Genomic DNA, 13,469 nt, shown 5'->3' with positions numbered 1-13,469 from the left:
TTACTTTTGGCTGGGAGAGCTACTGAAATCCACATGAGATATGAGATGCACTGGAACATTCAGCCCAAGAAAAGGAATATTCCAGAACATTTATTAATCAGCTTTTCTAAGGCAGTGAACCCTTCGTCCTTTCATCGTCTCCACAGAGAAAACATGTAGTAAAACTACATAAATTATCAGCTGTACCATGAAAAATAACCTCCCAGGACTAGAGCAAGCACTAGGAAATGCAGTTTTTCTCCAGCACTGTTTCATCAAGACCAAGAAGGTAGGGAATTGATGGGTTATAAATCAGGCAGGGTGGTATTAATCCCTGAGCCACTCACCAAACCCCATGCACCATTCCAGCATGGACTTAAACAGAAGATTTTGTACTGGCTTTGCGCAGATTGAGGTTGCTGAGTACTGGACATACGGCACTGTGGGAGACACTCACCACCCTGCTTGGATGCTGAAGCAGGGGCAGGTGCTGCTCAGACACATGCTGCTCATGGTGACAGAGGTCTTTGTTCTGGAGGGCGACAAAAGGGAGCCACAGGGGGCCATGGAAAACCCCCTGTCCCTGCTCTGACTGCAGGGAGAGCCTTGGGCACCCGTAACCTCTCGCCTCCAACACACACAGGTAAAAGGTAGAAGAGAACTCAAGACTGTCACAGACACCAGGCTAGTGGAACAAAGCTTGAGAATCCCTAATGGCTTTGAGGAAACACAGCCCCATGTTTACTATTTCTGCAGTACCTCATTATTTAAATCAAAACACATGATTTTAAGACAGCTGACTCAGGGCTTTTAATGCTTAGGGTTGCTAACGCCGTATGTGCACAAATGCTTTTCAGAGGTTCTGATCACCTGCAATTCACACCAAATTGTGGGTAGCTAGCACTAAAAACAGCAAGCCTGTAATTTTATATGCAGTTGCTATTTTACTTCCCGCTTTCTGTTGTGACCTTGATATTTTTGTGGTCCCAGATAGATGCAGCAAATGGAAAAAAAAACATCATTTTGCTCCCATGCAAAGCTGTTTCATCTCAGAAGAGGTGGTGAATTTTTATGCCCAGTGGCAAACACACAACCCATAATCCAAAGTAAGTGTTACCTGTGGCAGACAGGCTTCTGCAGCAGTACAGGGACACGCTCCCTCGGAGAAACTGGCAGGAATTTTCTTAAGGTCAAGCTTTGGCTCCAGCAGGGACGATACCAGATTTTACAGGCTGGCAACCAGTCACCTTGTTGCTATTCAGAGCAATACAAGCTCATTCATTTGTCTCTCACTGTAGTTAAAAAGAAAATAAAGAAAAAGACACATCAACACAACTACAAAGATCAGCTCTCTAGAAAGCAAGCTACAATATATAGGTTACAGTTTCCTGCTAAAACAAATCCCCTCACAGTATGATTTCATAGGCCATGCTAATTATTTTTAGGGCGAGCATAATAAAACCCAGGTGATTTGCCTTTAGCAATTTCTTCTTATCTTCACACAGCTCCGGATCATTTACCCACATGGCAAGCAATTACAATGAGCCCTGCAGTTCTTAACAGACATCTTTTGTCGAAACCCGGCAAGAGTACACAAAGGTTAATATGCTTCTGCACTACAGAAATCTGGGCATTGTCTTGTGGATTGTAAGACGTGCTGGTGACATGCTGAATTCAGCTGATTTACAAGATCAGCAAAATGGAAGGTTTTCCCACTGGGAGCCTTTTCCTAACTATTTCCTCACCGGGATGTTGGCGGGCAGGAGCCTGGGATTTGCTACACTTCCGCGCGGAGCCGCCCTGCAGCCGGCGCATGGCCTGCCCCACATGGCGCCGAGCGGGGCTGCGGCCAGGCTGCGCTCGCCTCGCTTCCCCCGAGAGCTGGGTTTCTGCTTCGTGATAACACAGAAAAGCAAAATCGCCCCACACTGTGGTCCTCTGCCTCCCGCAGGTTGTGTCTCTCGAGCACAAACCTGCTCTTCTGTCGCGCACTGTGTGGCCACCACGAGGAGAGTTTTGCTTGCCTGGGCTGGACGCGAGTGGGACTTGGTGTGAGGGTCGAGACGCAGGAAAAGGAGAAATTCGTCTGCGCCGCAGCATTAGGCACTTGTGGCTGCTTGTATTAAATTGTCTCTCCATTGGGTATTAAGTGCAACATGCATTTAGGCTAACTCTGGGGTGCCTAAAGAGTAGAGACAGGAGATCTTTCCTCAGCTTTTATTTATATCAAAATATATATTTGTATTGATGAAGTACTGTCTGTCAGGCTACCGATGGAAAATCACTCTTGATGCAATAAAACCCTGCAGCCTGCTCAACTCTGCTAACAGTAACCCTACCCCGGCATTTAATTACAACTTTCAGGCTGAGAACCGACCCAGCTTGGTAGGAAGGGGAAGGATCCACGGCACCACGGATCCTACACCGCCGGGATGGCGCTTGGTCCCAATGCGGCTCTGAGCGAGCCGATTACAGAAGGAGAAGCCTGTTGTATGGCGCAAAGAAATAATTAAAAAAACCTTCAGAAGGTTTGGCAGCATAAAAATTTCTGGCTCTGTCGTCTCTCTGTTTCTGTGAGCAGCAAAAGATCCATAATTCTCACACTTAATGTAATTCCAAGGCATCTAAAGTGATTTACAGTCAGTTTACTCAATACTTTCAGCTTTATTTAATGTAACAGTTATGGCACATAAAAAGTTTATTGAAAATCCTTTGGGAGTATGATTGAGTAAGAAACAGTCATTGCTAATACCATTACAAGAGCTGAAGAGAAGGATCCCAGCATGTTCTCTTGGTGACCTTTATGGCTCCGTGAGCCAGGGTTACCCCAGGAAATCCTCCCCGCCTCTCGGGGACGGTGCCCCTGCCCCGGGGGGCTGCGGCTGCCTCCTGCCCCCTGGGGCCGAGGAGCTGCTCTGCCTCGCCTGCAGGGTGGGAAGCAAAGGGAACTTCTGGGAAGCCGAGGGGGGAGGAATTTCCCTCCTGCCAAACTCACTCACTTATGCAGTTATTTATTTTCGTATTTGCCATTTGCAAGCAGAGCTGACACTCTTCTCTGAAGAGCAGAGGAGCTGCTTTGGGTGGGGTTGGGATGTGAACAGGGCTGCAGCGGAGTGAAATCGCACGGATCCTTCCCAGCTCAGCTCCCCGCCGTGCCATTAACTCTTTCAGCATCGTCAGCCTGCTAAGCTTCTCCTCAAATACGAAATTGCAAAAGCTGTTAATTTGCCCTAGCAGTTAACAAACATCACTTTACTATCATTAGAGCAATAACTATAATTTACTAAATGCCAACACTGTTAGTGATAGCATCCACGGTGGTGCAGATATCTCAACATCAATTTTTGTCGGATATTCTTGCACTGTTGGCAGCCCACCAACAGTGCTTGAAACAACCGAGCATTCACGTCTATCTCAAAAGGCTCAAAGAGGAGCACAGTTATTATTGCCGTCATTTTGGCAGCACCTAGAAGCTCCAGTCGTAGACCAAACCCACCTCATCCACGCTGCGTAAATATAAAACACTGCAAACCTTCCCGAGGGCACCGGTGTGAGCGCTCCCTTTCTCCATCCCTCGTGCCAGGGCTGAAGGCAGGTGCCAAAGGACGATGCCTGGTGCCGTGCGCGGTCTCCGGCGCCCAGGCAGATACGGCAGAAAGCGCAGCCTTCCTTCAGCTGGGACGCTTCCAAGATCTCTTTTCTCAAACCTACTTTCACACACAGTCACAGATTGTTTGCAAGCAAGCCATCTTTTCCAGGAATCAGAGGTGAAAGGTGTGTTATGTGAAGGCGGGAAGAGCCAGCAAACCCAGCACCAAATGAAAAATAAAAGCGCGCTGAATAAACTGGAATAAATAGACAGTAAAAGAAAAACATGTTCCACATGTGCGTGTTCCATAAACAGAAAAAAGGTTACATTTTTTAGATAAGGCAACTGTGATGGATTGTTTAGCTGTATTTGTCAATCAAGTATTAAGACTTGCAGAATTAAAATCAGAGCAGTTCAGAGATGGATTCCAAGCTCTCCAAAACATCAGGTTTGGCATTTAGATAGCTATCAAGCTATCATCTCTAGACAGACAAACAGATAGATGGATGGATGATTTGGAGAAAAAGATGGAGACATTCTTTCAAGACTTTTTTTTTTTTCCAAGAGATGATTTGCTTGTGCCAAGAATTCAGCCTGGGGACAAGTCCAAATGTAGCATTTCCTCTAGCTTAAACTGGGGCTTGGCCCAAACTAAACTTTGGCTCCAAAGACCTGCTCTCAGCAGGGACGCGGAGAACAGGATTTGGTGCCTCAAGCCCACCCCTGGTTTAGCAGAACAGACATGTGCATCATTAGAGGAACGGACACCTGCCTTTGCCCCCAGAAACACCATTTACAGGTGCCCAAATGTTAATGCCGAACAGATGGGTGGGAGAAAAGCAGCATTTCATGCTGGAATGGGCAGAGCAGACTCCAACAAGCCCACTATTGTTAGACAGAAATTCCTAGAAACAGATGCAGCAAATTCAGTGCTTCAGAGCCAGTTCTGGAGTTTGGGGTCTGCTGGGAGAAGACTGTGTAGCTTATGGATTAATGTACTATTATTACATTACTCTTTAAGCTTCAAAGGTCTGCCAGGAAACCTAAGCCTACTATCTATTGAATGACATTTTAAGAACAAATAATACATTAATATATTTAATTTGAGAATAAACACATACATTATAGGAAGGGATTTTGTCTATGCTGATAAGTCAGTGCCTGACCTTTCCATTGCAATCCCCGGGTGCTGAGCCGTAGAGGACCTCTTCCAGGAACCTTTGCTATCAGCTGCGAGGCAAGTGCCTTAACGCTGGTCCTGCCGGCTCAAAACTGCAGCTGACACGCTGTTTGGAAATGGGAGCTTAGCCGTAATTATCCCTTCGACACTAATCTACAGCTACACTAAATCTTGTTGCCTCAAATTAGTTAATCAATTAAGTGTCAAACCACAAAATGTTAGTGATTGTGGCCTGAATTTATTGCCTTGGCACATGCTTCCATCTGCTGCCTCGCTCCTTTACTCAGGTTCTGCCATCGGAAAACTTTGGGACAGGCACTTCCCTGGGCTCATTAGGGATGGATTAATGAGGCCAGGACTGGAGTACCGGGTCCAGTTCTGGGGTCCCCAGTACAAGAGGCACGGAGCTACTGGAGAGGGCCCAGTGTACAGCCCCAGAGACAGTCAAGAGACTGGAGCATCTCTCCCGTGAGGAAGGGCTGAGAGCTGTGACTGGTGACCAGGTGAACACCACAGGTCACCTGCACCATCATCTCCTGCCAGCCTCGACCATTCTGTGGTGCCCAAGTCTGAATCCTAATTCTTCACGAGCCCGAGATGAGTTGTTATGCTTACAGCAAGTCAGAAAGTCCCAGTATTTGCACAGGATAGCCTGGAAAATTTTAGAAGCTGATCAGTTCTCCTGGAAGTGTTTTCAGCTTCAGAGGTAGGTTTTTTTGGAATTTCAGTGAAAAGATAAAACTGATAACTGCAACATTTAACTTTTTCAAAAGTCATGTGAAAATATTCAGCTTTGGAAAACATTTCTGGTCAAAAAATAAAATAGTCTGTTTTCCTGGAAACAGTCTCAGAAAATAAATGTCATGCTTTTAAGTGTATATTTGAAAAAGGAAGAAAAGGAAGCTTTTTTTTTTTTTTAAAAAAAAGAGTTTTAGTTTTGTTTGTTATTATTGAAAAACAAAAAAAAAAAAAGACTTTTCGATGGAAATTTCAGTTGTCGGTGAAAAGCTATTTTTCATTTAAATTATATTTAGAAGAAAAATATTCACCCAGTTCTAGTCCCCAGGGCTAACGTCTGCAAGAACTGCGTGGCCAGGGGTCATCTTCTCCCCATTTACAACTCCTGGGGCCAGAGCAGAAAGGGAAAGAGATGAGTATTCAATTCTCGGGGTCCCCGAGTGAGATGAGTGATGCTGGGCAAGTTATTGCCACACTGGGAGCAAATGAAAGCATCCTGCTCCTCGGCTCTGTCATTGTCCTACCTCTGATGATCAGTTAAAAATGTAAATACAAAGGCTAGACTTTGGGAAAGCTCGTACAGGACGATGGGGGGAAAAATTGCAAAAGTGAGGTTTATTGATCCCCAGTCGAGATTGATGGCACAATAAGAGCAGGAGGCGAAGAGTGATTTTGCTTTTGAAAACGTTGATGAATAAGCACTCAGGGGCAACAAATAGCTGGACTCACCGAATGATGGACGGCAGCAGGCGAACAAGATGCATTTTTATAAATGGGTGAAAGGAGAGGAGGACTTATTAAAAAAAATGAATGACCACATGTGGCAGGGATATGCCACTGGGGAGAAGCCAGCCATTGATTTATGTGCACTACTGGCATTTGAAAATTCAATAATAACATTGACAAATGAGAGGCAAAGCTGGCCAGAGGACAGCAGAGAACTTGGAGTGGAGAAAGAAAATGCCAAGGTCAGGATGAAGGAACAGAAAAACATGCTTATGTTGGAAAGGCTTTGAGTTAACTCATCTATATAAAGACATTAAGAAAAATCACTCCGGGATCAGAGCTCACCATCCTGACTCTGTGGCATGAACTGGAGAGAAGTAAATGAAGGAGCTGCAGCACCCAGTGGGCCGCTCGATGGGATAGCCGCCTCCTGACCTGGGGAGCGGGGATCGTTTAATCTTCCCCTCCAGCTTCCGGTAAGCTGGTGCCTCCAGCTCCCTGGCACCTTCAAAATTAAACACCCTGCAGCTTCTAGGAGCAGTTGGCACAACGCCCCCAGGCACGAGCACTGCCCTGCTCGCAGCAGCTTCGCCCTTTGCATCGCCAGCTGGGCTCCCTGCAGGGGCTCCCGGAGACGCTCGGTGTCCGAGCCCCATGGCACAGGCAGTGAGCTGGGGGCAACCAGTTTTATGGGGGCCAGTGAGAGAAGGGAGCACAGTGAGAGGGGGCAAGGAACACGGTGCAGCCCAGCTGAGAGGAGGGGCTGCTGGAGGTGGTGTTCTGGCTGGGGCTGGGCTGCGGCTGGGCAGTAACTGAGCCATACGCTGCTGGCAGGGCTGTCACGTCGCACCGTGTCACTGCACCGAAGGCTCGCACATCCAAAAAAGGCAGAGGAGAGGAGCTGCCAGCTCCTCCGGGCTGGGCAAGTCTTACCGGGCCCAGAAGTGGAGTTTGCCTTCTCCTTCACCTGCTCAGGAGGGGATGGCAGATGCCCTGTTGCAACAACCTCTCCTGCAGCACAGAGACCCGGTTCTTAGAAGCCCATGTGAAAAAGCAGGAACTGAACTCAGCCATCTCTGGCTACCACTTGCATAATACCTTGTCCTCACCAGCTCGCAGAATGTAGCGTGGCACATAATGTTACCTTAACATTTGATCTACTTAATAAGCCCCCCATTTTTTTTTGCCTCCGTGTCTTCTGGCTCAGTTACAAATGGCAGTAAAAGAGTACAATCAGCAGGCCAGGCTGCACGGAGAACACTGGTGAGAATGTGGCAGGAATGTACTTTGCTCTTTCTCACCGTTCCCGGCCTCCCTCCGGGCTTGTATTCATCTATGAAGATGTCTTTTCTAAATGCTGGAAGGTCAGAGGTGTGGCTGGAACATAATTCTGTGCATCAGTGTGCTTGGCTCAGTCGCAGGAGCACTTACTCAGTGGGGGAGAGAGTGCAAAGCCTGTTCACAGCCCCGATACCGCTCACCGGGGCCAGTGGAAGCGACTCCAGGAGGCTGGGTCAGGCCCTGGGAAACCCAGGAGTTTGGAGCTCGGTGGGTTTGAACACTCAGAGGGTACAGATCCCGTCCTGGGGCTCTGCACAAGACTTTGGTGTTGAACGAAGCAAAGACCTCGAACAGAGCACGTAGCAATTCGCAGCGTTAGGACAGCATCCATCCCACAGAGCCTGGCTTGAGGCTGGGGGTAGTTCGAGCCCTCAAGCCCTTGTGATACTACAAGTCTTGCTCTTTTTTTTTTATATATATTTTTTTAATATTTTTTTTCCTGGCCTTTTTGCAAAACAGTTTATTTCCACCTTCAGCAAAGCAGCTGAACTGTTCGTGGTGCTTTATTGCTCAGTTTTCCAACCTGGTAAATCTCACTGCCAGAGCCAGCTTTACTTTAAATATCATCTGCGACCACATGACTGAATAGCTGCTGTGCAGCACCAGCCTGGATGCTTTAGGATCTGTCCCTAAACAAGTTCCAAGCCAACTAATCCTTCAATACTAAGGGAAGTGATCTTCTGTATCCCCTCTCCTCCAGCCAGAGCAAACTTTGGCCAGGTGTTTTGGGGCCAAACCACCTAAACCCAAGGCCAAAATGCTCTGTTAACAGGAGGGGGATTTAGGACAAACCTCATTTTTCTGCACCACCCCAGCAGAGGTGTCAGCAGAAGGGTTACACATGATCTCATTAAGATTTACATTGCTGAGAATGGCGTTTGTACTCCTCTTATATGTTCTCTATATTTAGAGGACTGCTGTTGCCACTCAGCTCCTCTATATACAGAATTAGTATCTTGGCACGTTATCCTTTGCCATTATCAATAATGAGGCCCACGTGAACACACACATTTTCTGCTCAGTATGTACAAGCTCTGAAAACAAACAGTATCACCTCACGTTTCCTTGATCTGAGGATCTCAAAGCAATTCACACAGGTAAAATAAGTGTCTTGTACAGGTAGGTAAAGTGAAGGACGGGGAATTTGTCAGATTCATCCAGGTTTTATAGGGAGTCTGTGGATGAAAACAGACCGACACTGCTGCAGGGATGGCTGGAGCCCCTTCCAGTATCTGGCAGTGTCTCTCTGCAGATGTAGCTTTACCCCTCTGAAAATCTCGCAGTTAAGAGTTTTATACAAATAATTAAGGTTGGCAAGGAACAGCTTACTCTTTCTGGTTGCTGAAAAAATCCTCTACTCAAGTTTGACATAGCTGAAATAATTAAAGAAGGAAAAAGTTGAAAAGCCGATAAAATCTCTGAGAGCCCACCCCTCCGCCTGTCCCAAGCAATGTTACGCTGATAGCTGCCTGTGTCAGCAACAGGGTTTTGCAATCAAATTTGAAACAGTGCAGCTGAGGACAGCATTAATTTAGAGTTTGGAGCCAGTACTGCAGAAAACCTACAGGTCCAATCCCTGGCTGGTGTAAACTGGTGTAATTCTGCTGCTGTGAGGCTTGTGAACAGCAACTGAGGATCCGGCCGGAGGATCTTACCCCCTCCTCCCCACAAAGGTTGGAGCAGCTCCTAAGAATCACTCTAGAGCCCATTAAAACAAAAGTAAGATACCTCCAATCATTATTACTCATTTTTATGGCCATGTTGTTCACAAATGACTGAATTTAGCTGTCAAATGTATAGAAAAGAAAAATAAAATCGAAGCATCAGCCATCTGCGCCCCAGAAAATGTTTATATTTTCATGGGTTGTTTATGGCAAGAAGGTCTCAGCTCCTTTGTTGCACATCATATTAGTTATTGCATGGGAAATGAGTGTTTTTCACTTCGCCATTTATAAGGTTTTTGCATTCTCTCTCTTGTGCATGCTCGATCTCTCCCTATATGTATTTTTAGTCCATATGTCTCGGATTGACGCATGGAATTGTGTTTGTTTTACTGGTTCTGTCTCTCTAATAGTTTTTCATTGCAAAGGGGATCCAATGTTTCTTATTTACTCTGCTTTCTTCCAGTGCCATTATTGTGAGCGCTCGGTTCAATCAATCCAATTGCCTGATAGCTGTGAGGTTCCCTGACCTATTTGAGTGTGAAGGAAACGGGAGCGGGGAGAGCTCTGAAAGCCTGCCTCGCCTCAGCTCGGCTCGGCTCGGGGATGCTTGCAGAGGGCCGGCTCTTGGGAAGCTCGCACGCCTGCCGGTGCCGTGGGTCAGGTCCTCAGCGGGAACCCGGGGTCAATCTGCTTGGTGACATGGGGCAGCTGCAGCAGCCCCCAGCTGGGGACGTGGCCTGGTTTGCTCAGATGTACCCCTGGACAAGAGCTGGGACAAGTGCCCCGTGACCCAAAGGAGGAATCCATGCAGTCATCTCCCTTGAGCCATCTCGGCAGCCACTCAGCTTTCCAGCGAGGTTTAGTGGCAGCACTCAGAAACTCAGGCCCTCTCTCAAGCTGAGTGCCCCAAATCCAGTAGCCACTTAGGAAAATTTTGGCCAAAAGGCATCAAGAATAAGGCAGTTGTTGCAAGTGAGAGTTCCACTCCACCAGATCATGTAAACACATATTTAGCTCTAAGTGGATAAGTAATCCCTCTGAGAGCCACCCAAGTTGAACGGTTTTCTAGATCTGGCGCTGTGCTTCAGCTGAGCAGCAGATTTTCCCTCTTCCAATCCCCCTGCAAGGAAGCGCAAGCAGAAGTTAAAATCCTGGCGGCTGCCTCCACCTCCATCCCTGGCCCCATCTCATATTCCCTACCCTTACCTGGGAGCATGCTGCAAGCAATGGGAGCGTAAATCTGCTGAGGCCACAGTAACGTACAGGGCACCAGGGAGGCCTCCTCCACAACACGGAGTGCCGCTGAGGGCCCTGTGCTGTGAGACGTGCTGCAGGAGAGGGAAGGGGAAATAAAGGGCACGCAAGGACCAAATAGCCGCCTGACAGAACCAGCGCTGCTCTCTGCGTCTCTCCAGAACGCCGCCTTTGTGGCGCTGTGTATGAGTTTCAGAGACACATTTGCACGCTCCTGCCTCTCAGCACAAGCTCCCAAGCCCCCTGATCTCCTGTAGTGTGCAGTAGTGTGTAACCGGGGTTTTCATCAGCCCACACTTCTCATCCTCTCACCCATCGGCAGGCCCCATCTCAGTGCGGCCTGCTCAGGGCATAGCAGCAGCACCACAGGATGGGGCAGGACCGCGGTTTGGTGCTGCCAAAAGACACCCGGTCTCCAACAGAGCCGGCAACCTCCTGCCTTGAAGATGCTTTGATGGCATTGACAAAACCTTTCCGCAAAACACCTGAACACCCTCAAGTCCAGTGCTAGAGCTGTGGCCCCAGGGGAGCATCGCCTGCCCTGCCATGGGGAGCAGAGCCTTGGAGGAAGGCCATGAGCTGCTGCCCATCAGCGGGCAGAACCAGGGCCAGGGGACATCACCGACACATGGGGATGGTGTCACCACCGATACCGAGAAGACATGCGGGGCTGTCCCCTCTTACACCGAGCCAGAGGCAGCATGTGGCCGTCAAACCGCGGCGATGCTGAATGAGAAATCCCAAGGAAACGAAGTGAGGAAATGAATTCCAGGCGAGCGGTGCGGGCAGGGGGAGGGAAGGGTGGAACGAGCGTCTTTCTTTTCAAGGCAGCTGGGCTTATTTTAATGGGCAAGGTCAGCAAAGAAATGACCAGGAAGAGAAATCGCTGCCATTACAAATCAGTCGCGATCTTGTATCAATTATTCCCCGCACAGTTCCCTTGCCTTGGGCTGAAGCAAACACGGCCTAATCAGTTTTACATCTACGTTTAATTTTATTGGAAAGAGGAGCCAGCAATGCATCATGGGGCTGCTGTGTGACATGAAAGGTGACCCCTGCCAACTTAATGACACAATACATAACCCTTAATGAAGTCACTATCTTGTCCTTTTTTTGCTGTCTCAGCCTGATGATTTATGATGGCATCATTTTGCTTTGCCCTCTTTTCATTTCAGCTTGACAAAGTGGATGAAACAATTATCTTCGTTATCGGCCAGAGCAGTAGAAATGTGATAGTTGAGGATTTCTGCAGGTGGAGGCCTCGGCTATGGATCAAACAAATGGAGAAAGGCACTTAGAAATCGGGGGGTTCCCCCCTTCCTTTCTCTCTCTGACTGCGGCCTCCCGAAGATGGATAGAGGATCCCAACAAGCCTTGCAGGCCCTACATCACTGCGGCAAGGAGCAATTTCAAGGAGAAGAGATCTTTGGAGCAGCAGATAGAAGAAAGCCGGGAGGTTTCAATCCGGTTCCTTTCTCAGCTCTTTTCCTCTCCTCCCCACACACACATGTAGTGATATGATGCAGACCCACGAACACACCTGACAGGAGTTATTAGCAGCTACATACAGGTACTGAGTGCTAATGACCACGTGTGTTTGTGCCTCTGCATATCCAGATGTGTGTGTGGGTTTCCATCTGATTTTATTAAAAGCAGCATAAGCTTGTATGTAATTCTTCAGAGCTGAGTCTACCTCTCCATGGTCACAACAGTTTCTGGCTGGAAGTGCACCATAAACCTGCCATTACTAACTGCAGCTTGATGCTTTGAACAAAACCACAGACTAGATTTTCTTTTTTTTTTACGAATCTTAAGAGAAAACAGGTACCTCTTTTTCCCTTGCTACCTACAGAGGTTGTATGATGGAAACCTTCCTCCACTGACAGATGCAGATGGAAGCTGACGGCACAGTATTTCAGTCCTGCTAGGCAGAGATGACAAAGTGCCCTTGCTAGCCATATGCTTGATGGCACTTGGAACTGCCACAGCAATATTTTTCGGCTGGTGCTGCTCAGGGTCTGATGTGGCTGTTGCTGTTTACTTGGTTTCTCCTCTACATTGAGATGATTCAGGATGACTGTGAGCAGACCTTAGCAGTAGTGTTTAGGCACATGAACAAGTTGCTGCAATTCCTCACTGATTTTAAGAGAGAAAAAAGACAGACTCGGCTATCCCACTCATGCTCTTTGCCTTAGGCTCTTTGCCTTGCATAGGGCTGATCCTTGCAGCGCCTTTCCCAAGTCCCAGGCACAGCCATTCCTTTACGAGCTGATGGAAGCCCTCTGTCCACATTTCACCAGCAAGGTTGAGACTTGCTTGAGCTTTCTGCTCTGTGGTACACTACTCAGCTCCTCCAAGTCCCCGGTGCGAGCTGCTGGAGAACCCTCTATCAGCAGGGCTGAAATTAAAATGTTGTTCCAGGGCTTGAACACAGCACTCAGCCAACTCAATCGCATTGCCCTGCTCCTCGCTATGGTTTGTGTATTTGGAAGGCTACCTATTTTTAGCCACTTTTTTGATGTTTTTGGAAATGGTAGTGAGAAGCCTTCCAGGATTTTACAACTGCTGCTCCGGCCTTCCAGTGCTCTTACATGCACCCTTGCAGGTCAAGACCTCTCTATAGGGAACCAGTTAGAGTACCTCTAATTAAGTTATTCTGCCTCATTCCTGACTAATATAAAACACACTTATCAACCCAGATTCTGCATCAGGGCTCTTGATCAGCCTCAAGCTCCATCCTCCTCCTACAAGGACAGCTTTCTCTCCGCGCTGTGACCTGCGCAGGGCTGCTCAGGGAGGGTGGGGAAGGAATGAGAAGATAAATGTAGTTTGGCAGGACATTAAGGGAAACCACAATATTGCCTTGTAATGCAGCTCCTATCTGATCAGCAGAGTCAAATGTGGTGCCGGAGTTATGTCTCATAGGAAGTAGAACCAGCCGCCCCCGTCAAACCGATTGCCGAGATCTTCCCTGAGATACTCCTTCTGTCTGTCAGAG

The 13,469-nt window shown here is 47.9% G+C and overlaps 1 long non-coding RNA gene across 6 annotated transcripts in view; it reads right to left on the bottom strand.

Moving 5' to 3' along the window:
- The window catches only part of LOC121060344, a 139,305-nt gene that overhangs the window by 67,413 nt on the left and 58,423 nt on the right, over window positions 1-13,469 (bottom strand). For all 6 annotated transcript variants that reach the window (XR_005814796.1, XR_005814795.1, XR_005814797.1 and 3 more), the window contains exon 3: window positions 1,097-1,271. This is a non-coding gene — a long non-coding RNA (uncharacterized LOC121060344). The remainder of the gene's footprint in view (window positions 1-1,096; window positions 1,272-13,469) is intronic.

The sequence above is a fragment of the Cygnus olor genome, chromosome 27, assembly GCF_009769625.2.
Source record: "Cygnus olor isolate bCygOlo1 chromosome 27, bCygOlo1.pri.v2, whole genome shotgun sequence".
Lineage (NCBI taxonomy): Eukaryota > Metazoa > Chordata > Aves > Anseriformes > Anatidae > Cygnus > Cygnus olor.
The sequence above is the reverse complement of the archived record's forward strand: the minus strand, read 5'-3'. Positions and strand labels throughout refer to the sequence as shown.